Below are 16,149 nucleotides of genomic sequence, written 5' to 3'. Positions count from 1 at the left end.
CCTTGTTTAAGGCCAATGCCTTAATGTCGGATGGACTTTTCCTTCAGTAACATTGGTTCTTGCTCAGATGCTGCCTCCTAAAATGGCTGAGTGCTCTTTTTGGGACAGTGATTCTGGGTATTCTTTCCATCTTCTTTTAATGCGTCCTGCATCCTTCAATATTTTCCCCATAAAATTCTTTTGCTATTGCAAACATGGGCTTGAATCTTTTCTTTAGTTCGTTCAGTTTCAGACGTGCTGAGTGTTTTCTTCCTTTTTGGTCTTCTCATTCTAGGTCTTTGCACATTTCATTGTAATATTTTACTTTGTTTTCTCCAGCTGCCCTTTGATAGTTTCTGTTCAGCTCTCTGACTTCATCACTTTTATTTTCCTTCACTGCTCTATGATTAAGAGCCAGTTAGAGTGATTTAGTTAGGTTAAACTGGAACACCTTATCATTGGATCTCTGATATAGTTAGTTTATTGTGCCAACCTGGCCGATAAACACATGTGGGGTTAATTGAAGGGTGGAGGGATAAATGACTCGGTGAGCCTTGCCTTTCTAGTTCTCGGGTCTCTTGCTTTCTGATGGTCGGACCAGGGTGCAGCTGCCTTAGCCAGTTCCCTGCTTCAGCTGGCAAGGGTCACTTCCTGCAAGACATCCCCAAGAAGAAGCTGCATGGACCTACCTCGATGCAGCCGTGGGTGCTGGAGCAGCCCTGTGGAGACCCCTGCCAGCACTGAGCTGCTTACACATTCATAGACTCAGCTTTCCTCCTGCAGTCGGCATCATTGTGTGTGTTTTGTGAGCTGGAGGAGGACTTTGTGGATTGGTGTCGGACATATGGGCTAATGTTGGACTTGTTGGCTTGGGTTGGGATGTTTTCTTGATGCTTACTTAACCTTTATATAAAACTCTCTCTTATACATGAGTTTCTGTGGATTTGTTTCTCTGAAGTAGCCGGACTGTCACAGTCTCCTTTTTGACCCATTTTAACAATATTTAACAATATTCCATTTTTAATATTTCTGGCTTTATTTTCATTTGAGATTTTCCCTCTGTTTTATTTTTCATTGCTGTTGAGTTTTCTTTTCTTTATTTTTTTGGTGGGGGGTATGTTTTCTGTGTATGGAATCCAGGATAAGTAAACCTATGGAGACAGGAGCTGGATTAATAATTACTAAGGGGCATGGCAGGGTGGACTAGGGGAAATTGGGAGCTAAAAACAATGAGTAAGAGATGGAAATGTTCTGAAATGGATTTTGGTGATGATTGCCCACTTCTTCTTAATATGATTGAGCAATTACATTCTATGATAGGTGAGGTATATGCCAATAAAACTATTAAAAATATATTTATAGCTTTCATGAGGCAAAGGGTTTTATTTGGTTCCCCACTAATGAATCCTCAGTGCCCAGCACAGTGCCTGGCCCACAGTGACTGCTCCTGATGAAGATTGGAGCGGGGTGACTGTGGAGAGATGCCCCTCTCCCCCACTCTCTCCCCCCAGTAGTGACATAGTTCCCTTCTGCAGGCCAGGGCTGATTCATCATGCAGAAAGCAGTCTGCTCAGGACTGGCTGGCTGCCTGACATATTGCACAGGACGGAGCTCCAGGCCACCACAGCTGCTGGGGTTCATTCCGTTGGTGGAATTTGCCTTGTTGCAACTAAGAGCCAGCTGGACTGAGCGCGAAGGCCAGGGCTGCGTGGATTCCTCTGAAGTCCACTCCTGCTCCCCCAGGACATCCGCTGGCTGCTCTACTGAGGCTGTTGTAGCTGTGCTGTGCCAAAGCTCAGGCCTCTCCCAGCTGGATGAGGCTGCAGGGGAGGACCCTGGGGTCCCAGAACCTCCTGATGGAGTGTGCAGGCCTCTAGGATGCTGAACCCTTGAAAATGGAGATTTTCTTCAGATGAGTCTTTCCGTTACGTTTTCAAACAGTACACTATTTTGAGCGTTTAAGCCCTGTCTCAAAGAAAAGCTTGCCCACTGAGTAGGTATTAAGGGCATGGATACACTCATGGGAGGTAAGGAAGTTCAGTATTTCGTTTGCTTGAGTACATATAAATGCCTGTGTGACCCAAACTAAACCCAGGGACAGAGCAGTAAAACAAATCCCACAGAATAGAATGTGGAGGGCAAGAGGATTTTATACCAGAAACTCGATTGGAGCCTTAGGAAATATCTGGACATTTTCAGTTCTGAATATCCTGGACACCATCAACATGTAAGAAATGCTTTAAAATGCAAGTTGAATTCAGTAATTATGTACTGTTTCTATATGATGTGCTCTATGTTGGAAGCTACCTGTAGAAGTCTCACCTTAAGAAGAGGGGTGAAGCAGATTGCACGAGGCGGCTAAAATTCACAACTCAGTAGACAGTTGAGAACTTTGTTGGAAATCTACAGTCAAGCGGCCCGAGTTCCAATCCTAGCTCTTCCCACTTACTGGTTGTGTGATTTGGGGGAGATTGACCATTCTTTTCTGACTTCAGTTCCAGTATATAAATATGGTAATAGCCCATGGAGATTAAGGGGGATTAAATATGCATAACATATTTAGAACACTGCCTGGGAAGTGATCAGTGAGCCATTCTACTTTGCGGCTCCCACCCTCTCGTCCAGTGCTAATTCTCCCTCCCAGGAGAATTACAGTGGAGGTAGTGGGGGTAACCAAGACCTTGCTGCCTACCCTGTTGCTGGAATTTGTCCCTGTGGCTGACAGAACAGCCCCTTTGTGGTTCCTAACATTGCCCTTGGAGTATGGTCTTTGTTCAGCCTCTCTCTCCCTGGGGAGGTGGACACAATACTAGTTTAGGCATTGTAGGAGACAGGGAACTGTAATAAATGCATTTGACTGGCAAGCTGAGTCTGCAAGGACCTAAGAAATCTGATCAGCCAGAATTACCTTGAGAAAGAGTCCTGGAATGAGAGTCACATCCTTTGAATCCGTGAAAGGAGCCCTTGCCCTAAGAATGACCCTGACCAAGTGGACAATTTGCTGAGTAAAGCCTATGGACACCCCAAATGCAGAGTTTTTTGAAAGAGGTCTTGAACGAGAGTTATGTAGCGTCTGCTCTAATGCTTTACATCATTGCTCTCTCCAGCACTCCTCGGACCAGGGCCAGCCATGGAGGCGCTATCACACACCACAACATCGAGTGAAAATTCAACCTGGGAATTTCCAAATGGTAGTTCTTATTCTAACTTTGTAAAAATTAATTAAAATTGTTACTATATGCAGACATATTTTGCAAAATATATATCTCAAGCCTCTAGGTAATTGATGGCATATAATAACTTAGGCAGCACAGAGTACTGAAATCGCCATGGGCTGCTAAAGGAATACAAAAATCTGCCTGGGAAGGAGTACAGCCAGGATGCTCCTTATGTGCCTTGGTCAGGAGACACCAGTCCCTGGAGGGGCAAAGAAAAAGAGGCCCTGCGCCAGATGGACTGATATAGGGACTGCCACACTGGGCGCCGACTCGGGAAAGCTTGTGAGGATGGGCAGTGTTTTATTCTGTTGTTCAAAGGGTCCCTGTGGGGTGGGACAGATTTGACAGGACCTTATATCTTCCAGCGTCTTCTCAGACACACCGATCTAGATTCAGGTCACCCGGCACACGTTGCACGGTTTCCACACTCTCTGCCGTTTGGATTGCTTTTCTGGAGGAGAATCTCCATATGGGACTCTCTTTCCTAAGATGCAGCAAGAAATGTTGTTCCAACACTCCAGATATAGAATACTATAAATGTAGCCCAAGATTATTCCTTTTTTTATTTGATTATCCCATTTTTAAAGGAAACTTTAAGGTAAAATTTCTAGTGAGCCGCTATCAACCCCGTTTCCCTTCTAGCCTACAGGTATGTAATTGGCCTTCTGAATCTACGTGCAACAATTTACATGAATTTATTTTAAATAACTCCAGCTCACTTATATTCTGATGTCATTCTGATTTGACCAGCTAGAAGTACTTTGAAAATCTGTCGTTTTGGGAAGCACGTGACTGAACGAGAAAAGGCTGGACCACAGACTCCAGCAGCTTCTATAGACTCTGTGTAGAGGGAAGCTATCCTAGCAGTCAACACTGTTGGCTTCGACTTCAGACAGTTGATTCTTCTTTGGATCATAGTCTGGAGTCCGACTGCGCCAATGTAAAGGTATGTCATGTAGATCATCTTCCCAACTCTTCTCCTTTCATTCTCTTTAGTTCCAGATTCACTGTCATTCAGCACCCAGAAAACCAAACCACTGCCATCGGCCTGGTTCCTACTCACGTGACCCAATCGATGGCTTCTGAGGCTTTAGGTCTTTAGGGGAGCAAATAGCCTCATCTTTCACTCTTTAAACAGCTGGTGGATTTTAACTGCTGACCTTGCAGTTGGTAATCCAAGGATTACCCGACAGAACCACCTGGGCCCCTGCAGTCATTCAACATAGTGGCAAAATTTCTATATGCTCTGCCATCTGATAATACCCCTTTCAGGAGGAACCCAGTACAGGAGCATATTTCTTAAAATGCAGCACAAAGATTTAGACCCAACATTCTCCACTTATTAACAGGGTGACATTGGGAAAGTTGTGTAACTTCTCTGAACCCCCGTTTTATCATGCTTCACATCGAGAAATATCTACCTGCTAGAGTTGAAGTCAGGGATAAATGAGATAAATTGTATAAGTGGTCTTTCACAGGGCCAATCCAAGCTAATATGAAGCATCCAACAAATGTCATTTATTTAATGTGCCATTTAATTTCTCCATCTTGTCCAGGAGATATCAGAAATACTGTTAAAGGTTGAACTGACATTTCATTATAAACCCTAGCAACATTTTCCTATCTTTGCTCATTGGTAGCCTTTAACAGTCTTGAAGATTTCATAAGCGTTATTCTGCAATGACTCCTACATGAATCTAGTGACTCATTCAACCTACCCACTGAGAGCAATTATGATTTCAAGAGTATAGGGAGCTTCGCCCATAGGCAAGCATCAATAATACCATTCATTGGGGTGGTGGGAAAAGGGAAAGGCAATCTAACTTCATAAAAGCTAGGAGTCAATCCTGGAACAAGCCAATAGTTGCAAGCGTGTGCTAATTTGGTGTGGGGTATGCAGAATTGGGAGGACTGCCCAGGGCAGTTTTATGGCATTTGATTAGAGACCATTCATGGGCTGCCTCTCTGTCATATGACTGTTGCCTTCACCTTAGAAATAGTTTATTCAATCATATCATCAGGATCATGAGGCTCAGGGTTCTGACTGCTCTAGGTCCTCCATGGACTGGATGGATGAAGGTACAACAGAAACCTTGGGCCAAGTCTCAGTTTGCTCGCCTTTTAACTAATATTAAAAATCTAGGATTGTTTGAGGAATGTAGGGAAAACTGCATCTACATTGCTTAACACGACCCTTAGTCCACAGTAACCCCGATGGATGGGAATGTCGAGTGGACCCCAATTCATGGTTACCCCCGGTGTGCCCCTCCATGGCACTGCTTTTCTTCTTTTGTTGCAGGGGTTGCTCTTTAGACTTTCACGGCTGGGACCTTTTGGAAGCACATCTTCAGGCTTTTCTCCTCTGCGGAGTCTCTCTGGCTTTGAACCACCAGCCTCTGACTAGTCGTTGAGCATTTCACCCTTGTGCTTAATAAAGGATTTCTCACTCTTGGGGGCCGTTGGGTAAGTGTTGCATCATGAAGCTCAAGGTCTGTGGTCAAGTTCACCACTGGAGAAAGATGAGGGCATCTGCTGCCGTAATAATCCACAGTCTAGCAACGCTGTGCTGGCTCCACGTGAGTCAGAGTCCACTCTATGGCAATGCTTTTTTTTTTTTCCTTTTAAAGTTACCATTCCTCAAAGTAATTGCTCACAAACAATGTATCTCCCCAAATCAGTTGACACTAAAAATGATCATTAAGCCTTTTCCAGTGAGGGCAGATTCTGTGAATATTTGCTTTAAAAAAGTCTTTGTCAAGGGCAGCACTGTGACTGAATGACAGACAGTGTTTTCCATCACCAGCCAGCAGGTTTCCCGTTCGCTGGAATTCAGCTTATTAGCTGCCTGGCTAACTCCTGGAGCCAGGAAAACATGTTGTACACATGACACTGCCTTCAAGTAGAGGAGACAGATGTTTCTTGGCTTCCCCTCTCTGGGACTTAATAGCTCCTGAAGGCTAGGCTTCATTGATTCATTAAGCTGTGGCCGCCTGGAGGTCAGTGGTGGCCACTCTTGCATTCACCCTGGCAAGCAGCCGTCACCAGAGCTTTAGAAAAGGAGACATGGCATTTGAGAGAAAGACAGGTGGTACAACACACACACACCACCCTCAGATGGCCACCGATCCCGGAGACAAGGGAATATATATTTTCTTAAAGGACTAGAGAAAGAAACCCTTATTTTATTTTATTTTATTTGTGTGATTTATTGGTAGGAGATCTTAAGAACTGTCCCTTGTTCACTCGGTTGCCTTTGGCTCTTTGTTTGCTAAACAGCAACTGAAGAGCCAGTATGGACAGATCCAATGATTGCTTAGCTGGCACCTTCAGTGCGGTACTGGAGTAGCCGCCACCAGGGCAGGGATGCCCTATCCATAAGGAAAGCAAGAAAAATGGGTGCTTTTATCTTATTCAATGAAACATTTGAGATCATTGCTTTTCTTTTCTCCCCCTCTCTCTGGGTCTAAGCATACCGTGAGTGGAAAGGAAATGAATTCATCTGGTACACCTGACTGGATTATTCCTTATTACTTTCTTGTGCTGAGATTTCTGCTTGGTCAGGAGGTACCCGAGTCACGCTGCTCTTCCCCGATAGCTTCCCAGGTGCAGGTCACCCTTTCTTTCACGTGATTCCGTTGGACACCAGGTGTTTCTTGGAAAGGTGTGCATGATTGAGGAAAAGATATACTCTCAGAATCAGTCACAGGCATTTACTGAGCGGTTGCAAAACAGTTCCAAGCGATGTTCTAACAATGTTTTCTTAGCAACCCAAGGCTGACTGTTGGCGAGCATCCCCAGGTAATCTGTTTCGTAACTTTGTTGAAGTTTAAGCTTTATGATCATGTGAGCCCTTTTGTAATGGTCACCTCTAATAATTTTTTTGGAACTGTAGACTTCACCTGATTTACAGGGAATAAATGTGCACTTTCCTAGATTTCTCGTCTATTTTATCTGGTTCATGCTATGTTTTGGAAGCTTTCTTAAATATTTATTTTAAAAGTTTGAATTGTCATATATGGGTAATGTGCACACTGAGAACTAATTGATAGCAGCATTTATTTTATTTAAAACCTTAAAGAGACATTTAGACCAGAGCCAGAAAAGTTACAAGAAAAAATAAAGTGTGATATAAATAATATTCTTCCTTAATTACTCAAGACAAACACATATGCTTTTTAAGGGGATGAACATTATATTTGGTGGACAAATGAAAAAATAGTTCTTTTGTGAGTAGTAAAGAGAATAGTCAAAAATTTAGAGATTCTGTCGGAGTCAGATTTGTTCTGTCCAATTCTCTAGCACTAGTTACCTGTGACCAGGGGGCTACTGTGCTGTCTAGGGCAGATAGTAGAGCATTTCCTTCACCACAGAAAGTTCTATTGGGAAGTGCTCCAGTGGGTGGGCAAGAGTCAGACGAGTCTCTAACTGGCCTGGGGGAGTTCTTCAGTAGAGGTGATGAGAATGGGGTAGACTTTTCCAGTCTCCTATAAGGACCCCTCTACCTACTCTCACCTACGCCCATGACGCCTCTGCTGTGCTGCTCCTTGGACCCACTAGGCCTAATCTCATCATGTCACTCATCCCAAGACAGAAGCACAGCTGCCCATTCTCCTTCCGAGACTCAAAATCCCTTAGAGCGCTGCCGCGCCTCCCTGGAGCTCAAGGTCAATCATCACCATAATCCCCTCCATCTTTAACTCTTCGCTGAATGCTCTCTTTACCTTCTTATTCTCCGGGAGACAGTTTTCTCAGCAGCCCTCTCAAGAGATTGCCATTGGCTCCCCTTTCCTTGTCATGCCCCGGGGCCTGCAGGCGAGGGGTGGTTGTTAGGTGCTGGTTGAATCCATGCCAACGAACAACCGCTCTATGTAAAGTAGCAGGACACGGCGTGGGTCCATGCCAGCATCCCCAGTGTTGTGCTCGAACCCCGGGTTGCAGCTACTATGTCAATCATCTCCTTGAAGGGCTTCCTCTTTTCTCTGACCTTCTGCTTTCTCAAAATGATGTGCTTTTCCAAGGACCGATTTCTCCTGATCATGTGTTCAAAGTACAAGAGAGGAAGCCTAGCCCCCTTGCTTCTAAGGAGCATTCTGCCAGTCCTTTGTTTATTCTGTCGATCATCCACAATCTTGAGCTTCTGCACTAGCACCATCATTCAGATGCATGCATTCTTCCGCAGGTGAGGCAGGTGAGTTAATTTGCCTCTCTCAGCCAGTTCCAGCAATTCTCTCTCGTCCCTACAATCATTCAGCTTTGAGACTCATGTTATTGATTTAAATCATCGAGTCATCCTCCCTCCTTTCTGTGGTCAATAACACACCATCGATCACCGAGGCTAATTTCTGGAATACTTTAGCTTCTGGTTCATGGCCATTTCCTCATGATTATTTCTGCCTCCCTTGTTGGGAATTGAAACATGCATGTAAAGAATGCTTTATTCTCTCCTTTTGGTCTTTATCCATCCCTCTTCTAGTCAGTCATGCCCTGGTACACTTTCCTTGTAGCAGTCACTGGGATCTTGGCATACTCCTGTTTTGACCCTGCAACCCTTTGACCATTTTTTTCATCGTTATAGACCACTTCCTGTCCTACCCTGACTCCAAAAATTGGAACTTCCCAACGACCTTCAATCTAGTCTCTCCACTCGTAAAGCACCAAAGGTAATTCTTCTGGGTGGATGAATTAAAAAACAAAAGGCTGATACAGCCCCTGTCATGCTTCCTGGCTTGAGGGTATGGATTAGATTTCAGTGCATATTTTCTGCTTTCAATCAGGCACTTTTGGGCAATTCACAAACGTCACAAGTATGCATGAAGGCTTTGCTTTAATCCATTGATTCAATCACACATCAACTATTGCTAACCAATCTCCTCATGATCTCATTCCCTACTTGCCCATCATAAATTGCATGCTCAATCTTACTTCCCTTCCTTCATGCACAACTCCAAGTCCCTGGACTCTCTCTTACCTCATTGTATTCTTTTGACTAAACTTGAACCCCATTTAAATCCAACTCTTCTCTTCCTCCTGCCTATAACTCTGCTCTTGAACATGGCTAAGGATAAACACATATTTATGTTTCCTGGTTGCACATTATATTCTACTCACTAACCTCCAGAGGGTTATAATTCTGCCTATCAATTGTACTGTGTTTCCTGGTCCTTGTCATTTCTGTCTTCCTAGTCAGTTATTGCTTTCTGTTTCTCCTCTTCAAACCTCTCCACACTAATTTTTAGCGAATGACCTTGCTTTCTGCTTTACCCAGGATATTGAAACCATCAGAAAGGAGATTGTACAGTGTCTCCCTGCCCATCTACTCACTCACCGCGTCTGATTGCGCATGCGGTGTCTTCTGCTTCTGCTCCCTCCGCTTTTCTTTATTACAAATTGTTCTCGCCACTGCAGGAAACTGCTGCAAGAACTTACCATACTCTGACTTTTGTTGTCAAATACCACCTTTTCGTTGGATCGTTTCCATCACAACGTGAACATGTTATTATGGATTTTACCTTAGACACACTCTCAGCTGGTTTTCCACTTTAGTTTGGGCCCCCACTTTTCTACTTCCCTGCATTATTGTTCATTGCTGTTGAACAGATTCTGATGCATGGCAACCCTGAGTGGACAGAATTGAACTGCCCAATAGAGCTTCCAAGTTGTGGCCTTTCCGAAACAGGTCAGTGTGTTTCTGATCACTTGCAAGGCATCTCTACGCGAGTTTGAACTGCCAGTGTTTCCGTTGGTAGTGTTAGCTAGTCAGAAACTGGCAAGGGGAGAAGAGGTGATAGAACGGCAGGAAACTGGCAGGATCTTAAACACCAAGAGGTAGAGACAGGCTTCCGCATATTCCTTTCTAGCACAAAGGAAGGTGAAGGGCAGAATAGAATACATTTCCTTCTCAGTGCAAGAGACCAGAGGTTGAAGGGAGATGGTGGACAGTGTAAGATATGACAAAATAATAATAATTTATAAATTATCAAGGGTTCATGAGGGAGAGGGGAGTGAGGAGGGAGGGGAAAAATGAGGAGTTGATATTAATGGCTCAAGTAGAAAGCAAATGTTTTGAGAATGATGATGGCAACAAATGTACAAATGTGGTTGACACCATGGATGGATGTATGGATTGTGATAAGAATTGTATGATCCCCCAATAAAATGATTGGGAAAAAAAGAGATAGAGAGAGAGACTAGAAATGTTGGAGATCATGAAATGGTGGGGGAAGAAAGACAGGGTATTCACAAACCTTCACAATGATGGAATAGACCCTTGAGTATTGAGCCTGAGACAAGAGCACAGTATGAAATTGGGGGCACCGGGGTGCTGGAGGGCAGGCACGCACATACCTGACAGCAGGAGGGGACCCTACAGCGGATCAGCCAATAGCACAAGACCCACAGGAAAACCAGCCATGGTGGGGATTCTGCCATTAGCAGAATGTAAGGTCCAGCTTTCTGTTTTGCCAGGGTTTTTCGACTAGCTCTGAACCCTGTGGATTTCTTTTCCAAAGCATCCCCTTTGAATAAATCTACTCTTTCCATTCACGTCTTTTCTCTGACTCTTGTCTAAATTCTGTCCCTGGCCTGAAAGCTTTCTTGAGTATAGGACAAGACCTGAGGAATAAAGAGGCTTGAAATGTTGAGCTTCCTCCCGGTAACAGTAGTTCGGTCCTTCATCATTTGCACCCCTCAAGGACTCCACAGGGAGACAGTCGTCCTTGGACACGTCATCTGGATTTGATATATCCATCGAGACTTCAGACCCACAGAGTGCTCAGCCCGGTGATCCAATGACTCCCTCCTCTCAAGTGACCCCTCAGATGCATTTGATGAGTGGGTTGATCTCTCCTCCTTGGAACTTGCTCTTCCCTTATCTAGGAGGACACAAGCTCCCGATGGTCTCCTCTCCTTTCTGTGGAGTGATGCCCCCGTCTCGTTTGCTGTTTCCTCCTCATCTCTGACCTTTAACTATTGGTTTGCAGCAGGGCCAGGCCTTGGCCCTCTTCTTTTTTTCCCTATCTTTAAGTCCACAGGCCTCTAAACATTGTTTTTATGTTGGTGGTTCCCACATTTACATCTTCATCCTCAGCAGGCCCTTGAACTTCAGGTTCGTATTCTATTCTCCAACCACATGCCCCGCATCTCCACCTGCATATCAAATAGGCATCACCTGCTGAACAAAAGCAACCTGACCTCCTGATGGGCACCTCTCCTCCCAAATAAGCTGCCACTCCTGTGCTTTCCTCTATCTTCTAGTTGATCAGCTCCCAAACCTTGGAATCATGGATTCATCCTCGCCCCCACCCCCCGACTATCAACTAATCCTACTGAACCTGTCTTTAAAATATATCCACAGCCTGATCCCTTTTTGACTATATCACTGCTACCAGCCTAGATGAGCCGAGATCATTTTTAAGGATGGTATAACAACCAGTTTCATTTCCTTGATTTCACCCTCACCAGATTTCAGTCTGTTTTCCACATAGTAGCCAGGGTAACCCTTCTGAAACCTAAGTCATATTATATCATTCTCCTTCTAACAACTTAGCAATGCCTTTCTTTTTGACTCACTCAGAGTAAACAAGTACAAAGTGATCCAATTCCCTGTAACTTCCATGCCTAGTCGCTCTCTGGTTTCCTCTCTGGCCATTCTTCCTTCTTTTCACTGTTTCAGTCACCCTATTTTCTGGAACTCACATGAAGACTACTACCTCAGGGTCTTTGCATTTGCTGATCCCTTTGCCCAGAATGCGCTTTCTCTATTAGGCAAGTCCCCTCCCTCCTTTAGCCCTTCATGCACATGTTGCAGTAAAGCCGTGTTTTTAGGAACATGATCTAAAATGTCATGCATACACTGTCTTCTTTCCTGCTTATTTTTTTTTATCCTTAGTACTACTGAGCACCACCTAGCATGTTATCTATTTTATATTATATATATTTTATGAAGCTACCCTATAAGAGTTTATGTGCTATGAGGACAGTGGCTTTGTGTGTGTGTCTTTCCTCCTCTCCAAATCACCATTACATCTGCAGTGCTGAGAAAAGTGCTTGGGCATCTAACAGGTGGTTAGCAAATCTCCGTGGCATGAATGATTTAAAGCAAAGAAGCGGTCTCTCTCTAGCTCTTCCAGTAAGACGTGATAACCTACTGCACGAGAGCAATCAACTAGCTTAACGCCTGCCTGTGTTACCTTGGGCAGGTCTCCTAACCTGTTCCCTTCTGTGCAAAATATAAAATGGAATAATAATGAATTGTACTGCCCAGAGCTCTTAGAAAGGGTAAATGAGATACTATTTGTCGAGAGATAAGTATTTAAAAGATGCATACCTATCTATCTATATTAGATATACAGAAAGTGCTTAGGTAATAAAAACAATTTGTACTCAACAACTACCTTAAAAGTTGCTGGTTCAAAACACTCCCAGCAGTGCTGTGGGTGAAAGACATGGTGATCTGTTTTCATAAAAATTGCGACCGAGGCCATTGTATTGAACAGGTCTATTCTGTAACATGTGGTTACCACAAGTCAGAAGAACTTGGCAATCACAGAATATTTATAGATACTGATACATCTAGATATAGATAATATATGTAGAGAAAACGCTTCTAAATTAAGTAGTGCTTAATTTCAATCATTATTGTTGTCCTCTGCTAAAACATTGCCATCTTTCTGTCTTCTCGTTATAGTTCTTCATAGGTTATTTGTAAGGACCATCTTAGCCCATTTGTGTGGGAATCTCAACTCTGCCTCTTGTGATTAAGGTGGAGGCAATTTATTCAATATTCTCTCAATTATCTTACCTCTAAACTAGAGACAATATTGCCTATTTTGCAGAGTTATGGTGAGAATCAAATGATGTATAAAGAGTGTTTAGTATTTTGCCCTGTACCTAGTAAATGCTCAATAGCTAGCTTTTAAATGTATTTTGGGAGTGCAGGGTATAGAGAAGGCGTTCTGGTATGACCTGTGTGAACCTGGCTGTGATGAGTCACATTCAAAGTCTTCATATTTAAGTTCTCCCTAAATCAGAACTCATGAGAGAGTAGCCTGTACAGTCACATTCTCTAACTTCAGTTCTGCCCTTTCCTCACCGAGACAGCCCAGTTTTTTAGCAGGCCCAGCAGAGTTTTAGGGTTTACTGAGCTGTATTTCTCCATCCTCAACAGGCTCATTTATCTAATTTTTAAATGTTCTTTTTAGAGTTTTGTTGTTATGGGTACTTGAGTCACCTCTGTATCATAGGAACCCTATGCACAACAGAATAAAATATGGCCCAGTGCTGTGACAGCCTCACAACCATTGTTATGTGTGAGCCCATTGTTTCGACCAGTGTGTCCATCCATCCGCTTGATTGTCTTCTTCTTTTTCCCTAACCCACCAAGCATGATGTCCTTTTTTATGGGACTGGTTTCTCCTGACAACACAAAGCATGTGAGATGAAACCTCGCCACCCGCATTACCAAAGGCATTCCAGCTGTAACTTCCTCTGAGATACACCCCTGACACATCCCTCCTTTCCTGATTTAACCATGTAGGATTCCTTCACTCTGTCCACACAACTGTGCGCTGAATGATCTGAGAAGCTGAACTCTATGAAGAAGAGTACAGTATCAGGATTAGAGGAAAGCTTATCAATAACCTATGTTATGAAGATGAAACCATGCTTACTGAAGCTGAGGTTGAATTGAAGCATTTACTGATGAAGATCAAGAATTGTACTCTTGAGTATTGATTCAAACTCAAAGTAAAGAAAATCAAACTATGCACAACTTGGTCAATAGACAACAACATATCGGTGAAGAGATCAAAGTTACCAAAGATTTCATTTTGCTTGGCTCTATAGTCAGTGCTTACAGAAGCAGTGGTCAATAAATCAAATGATGTATGACACTGGGAAAATGTATTACACAGACCTCTTGAATATGTGGAGAGCAATGAGGGTACTGGGAAGACCAAGGTGAGCCTGACACGGAACTTTCAAGCATCTCACCTGCATGTGAAAGCCTGATGGTGACTAAGAGGACGGACGGAAGGAGACTTGGTGCATGTGAATGATGGTGTTGCTGAAGAGCATCGAAAATACTGTGGATTTCCAAAAGAAGAACAGCAAAATCCTATCTTGGAAGAAGTACATATGATATGTCTGATTTCCAAGGCTATCAATCTGTATTAAAGCAAATGGCCTCGTCTCGTTCTCTTGGAGAGACTGGTAGGTTTGAGCCACTGACCTTGTGGCCGGCGTCCAAAGATTATCTGATTGTGTGACCAGGGCCCCACTTCCCCCACGGCTTTGAAAAAGCTTGTGGAAAATTCTATTATATTTTAATTACACTTTGTGTGTGAATTTGATTTGAAGATCCCTCATGTGTAGATGTGTATATATGTGTGTGTGCGTGTGTGTGCGTGTGTATCTCCATACTCACAAATAGTTGATCTTCATCAACTGTTCAGTGATATTTGTTGATGTACTCATTTTCTAAAAAGCATCTGTAGGTCCAAAATCAATACTTTCAGTGCTTTCGTGGTCTTCTGTAGAGAAGCATATGGTAGCGAAATATTGAAGTTGCCTGATGCGCATATTTTCAGCTGAGGCCAAACAAGGAGATGCTTTAGCTTTTTGTTTCAGTTTTCATATTGCAAACAAGTGTCCTGTCCATGGCTTATTTAGTGCCATTTAGGTCCTTTTATTGGTGATTTTCCTCTCTAACATGACCCCTAAATAGAGTGCTGAGGTGCTACCTAATATTTCCAGACCCTAGAAGGCTGTGCTGTGCTTTATGGAGAAAGTAGGTTTATTAGATACATTTGTTGAAGGATTAATTTTCGGGCTCTTTAGTGTGAGTTCAATAATGATGAATGAACAATAAATATTATGATGTCTGTAAGCAGCCATCCTCATAAAAAGGCTATGGAAGCAAACTTCAAAATCACAAAAAAGACCGGGCTTACTGGTTAGCTAGAAGCTGGTGGAGATCATGGCCCTTAGACAGCCGCCTTTAGATCTTGAACTGAACTTACTCCTATGGCTCAATTTTCAGCCAAACAATAGATCTATATGAGAACAGTAACTCCAGTGGGGTATGCACAGTTCCGACTAATCAACCATTTGAGACCTACAGGGCAGCATTCAGGGACAAAGTTCAGAAGGGTTAGGAACAGAGGAAAAATAGAAACAGGAATCCAGGGAGGAAATGGGATAAGTGCTATGACATAGAGGGGGTTGCAATCAATAAGATGAAACAAACTGTGTGTGATTGTTGAACCTAAAACTGATGATCTACTCTTTTTACGTTTATGATCTAAACTTTTATGTACTTCACAGTTAAAAAAAAAGTTATGAATTGATAAGCTTATAAAAATTTGACCAGAAACTTGTAGGAACCTCAATCTGTAGGAGCAATGATTTAGTACTAGTAAATGTTTGTGACAACTTTAAGAACATCCGATCTCATAAATCATGAGATTCTAATATGTAAGTATATATATTTATATCTATACTATACATATGTATATATATCTTTCACTATATAAAATTTACAGTTGTTATGTGCCATTGAGTTGATTACAACTCATAGGGACCCTCTATCACAGAGTTGACCAGGGTTTCTAGGGTGTAATCTTAGGAGCCAATCATTGATCTCTTCTTCTATGAAATAGGTGGTTTGACTGGAGACACAGTGGGAATTGCGCCCGATCTGACCCCACCACACTGAGGCAAAGCACTAAGGATGTGCAACAGAACAGCAAGGGAAGCAGAGCAACGAAGTCCCCAGGGAATACCAAAAATAGACTTTGGGGCCAGGGCATGACACCCCATCAGATTGGGCTGGAAAACACTCCTAAACGTCAACTAAGAGACCTGGAACTATTCACAGGCTTTTCTTTTTATGGTCCATTTTGTTGTTGTTTTGTTTTCTTTTGTTGCTTTGTTTTGCTCTGTCTTGTTTTTGTGC

This window comes from Echinops telfairi, unplaced genomic scaffold, assembly GCF_000313985.2.
Source record: "Echinops telfairi isolate 266 unplaced genomic scaffold, ASM31398v2 ScPeMD7_12;HRSCAF=54, whole genome shotgun sequence".
NCBI lineage: Eukaryota > Metazoa > Chordata > Mammalia > Afrosoricida > Tenrecidae > Echinops > Echinops telfairi.
Note: the sequence above shows the minus strand (reverse complement) of the source record.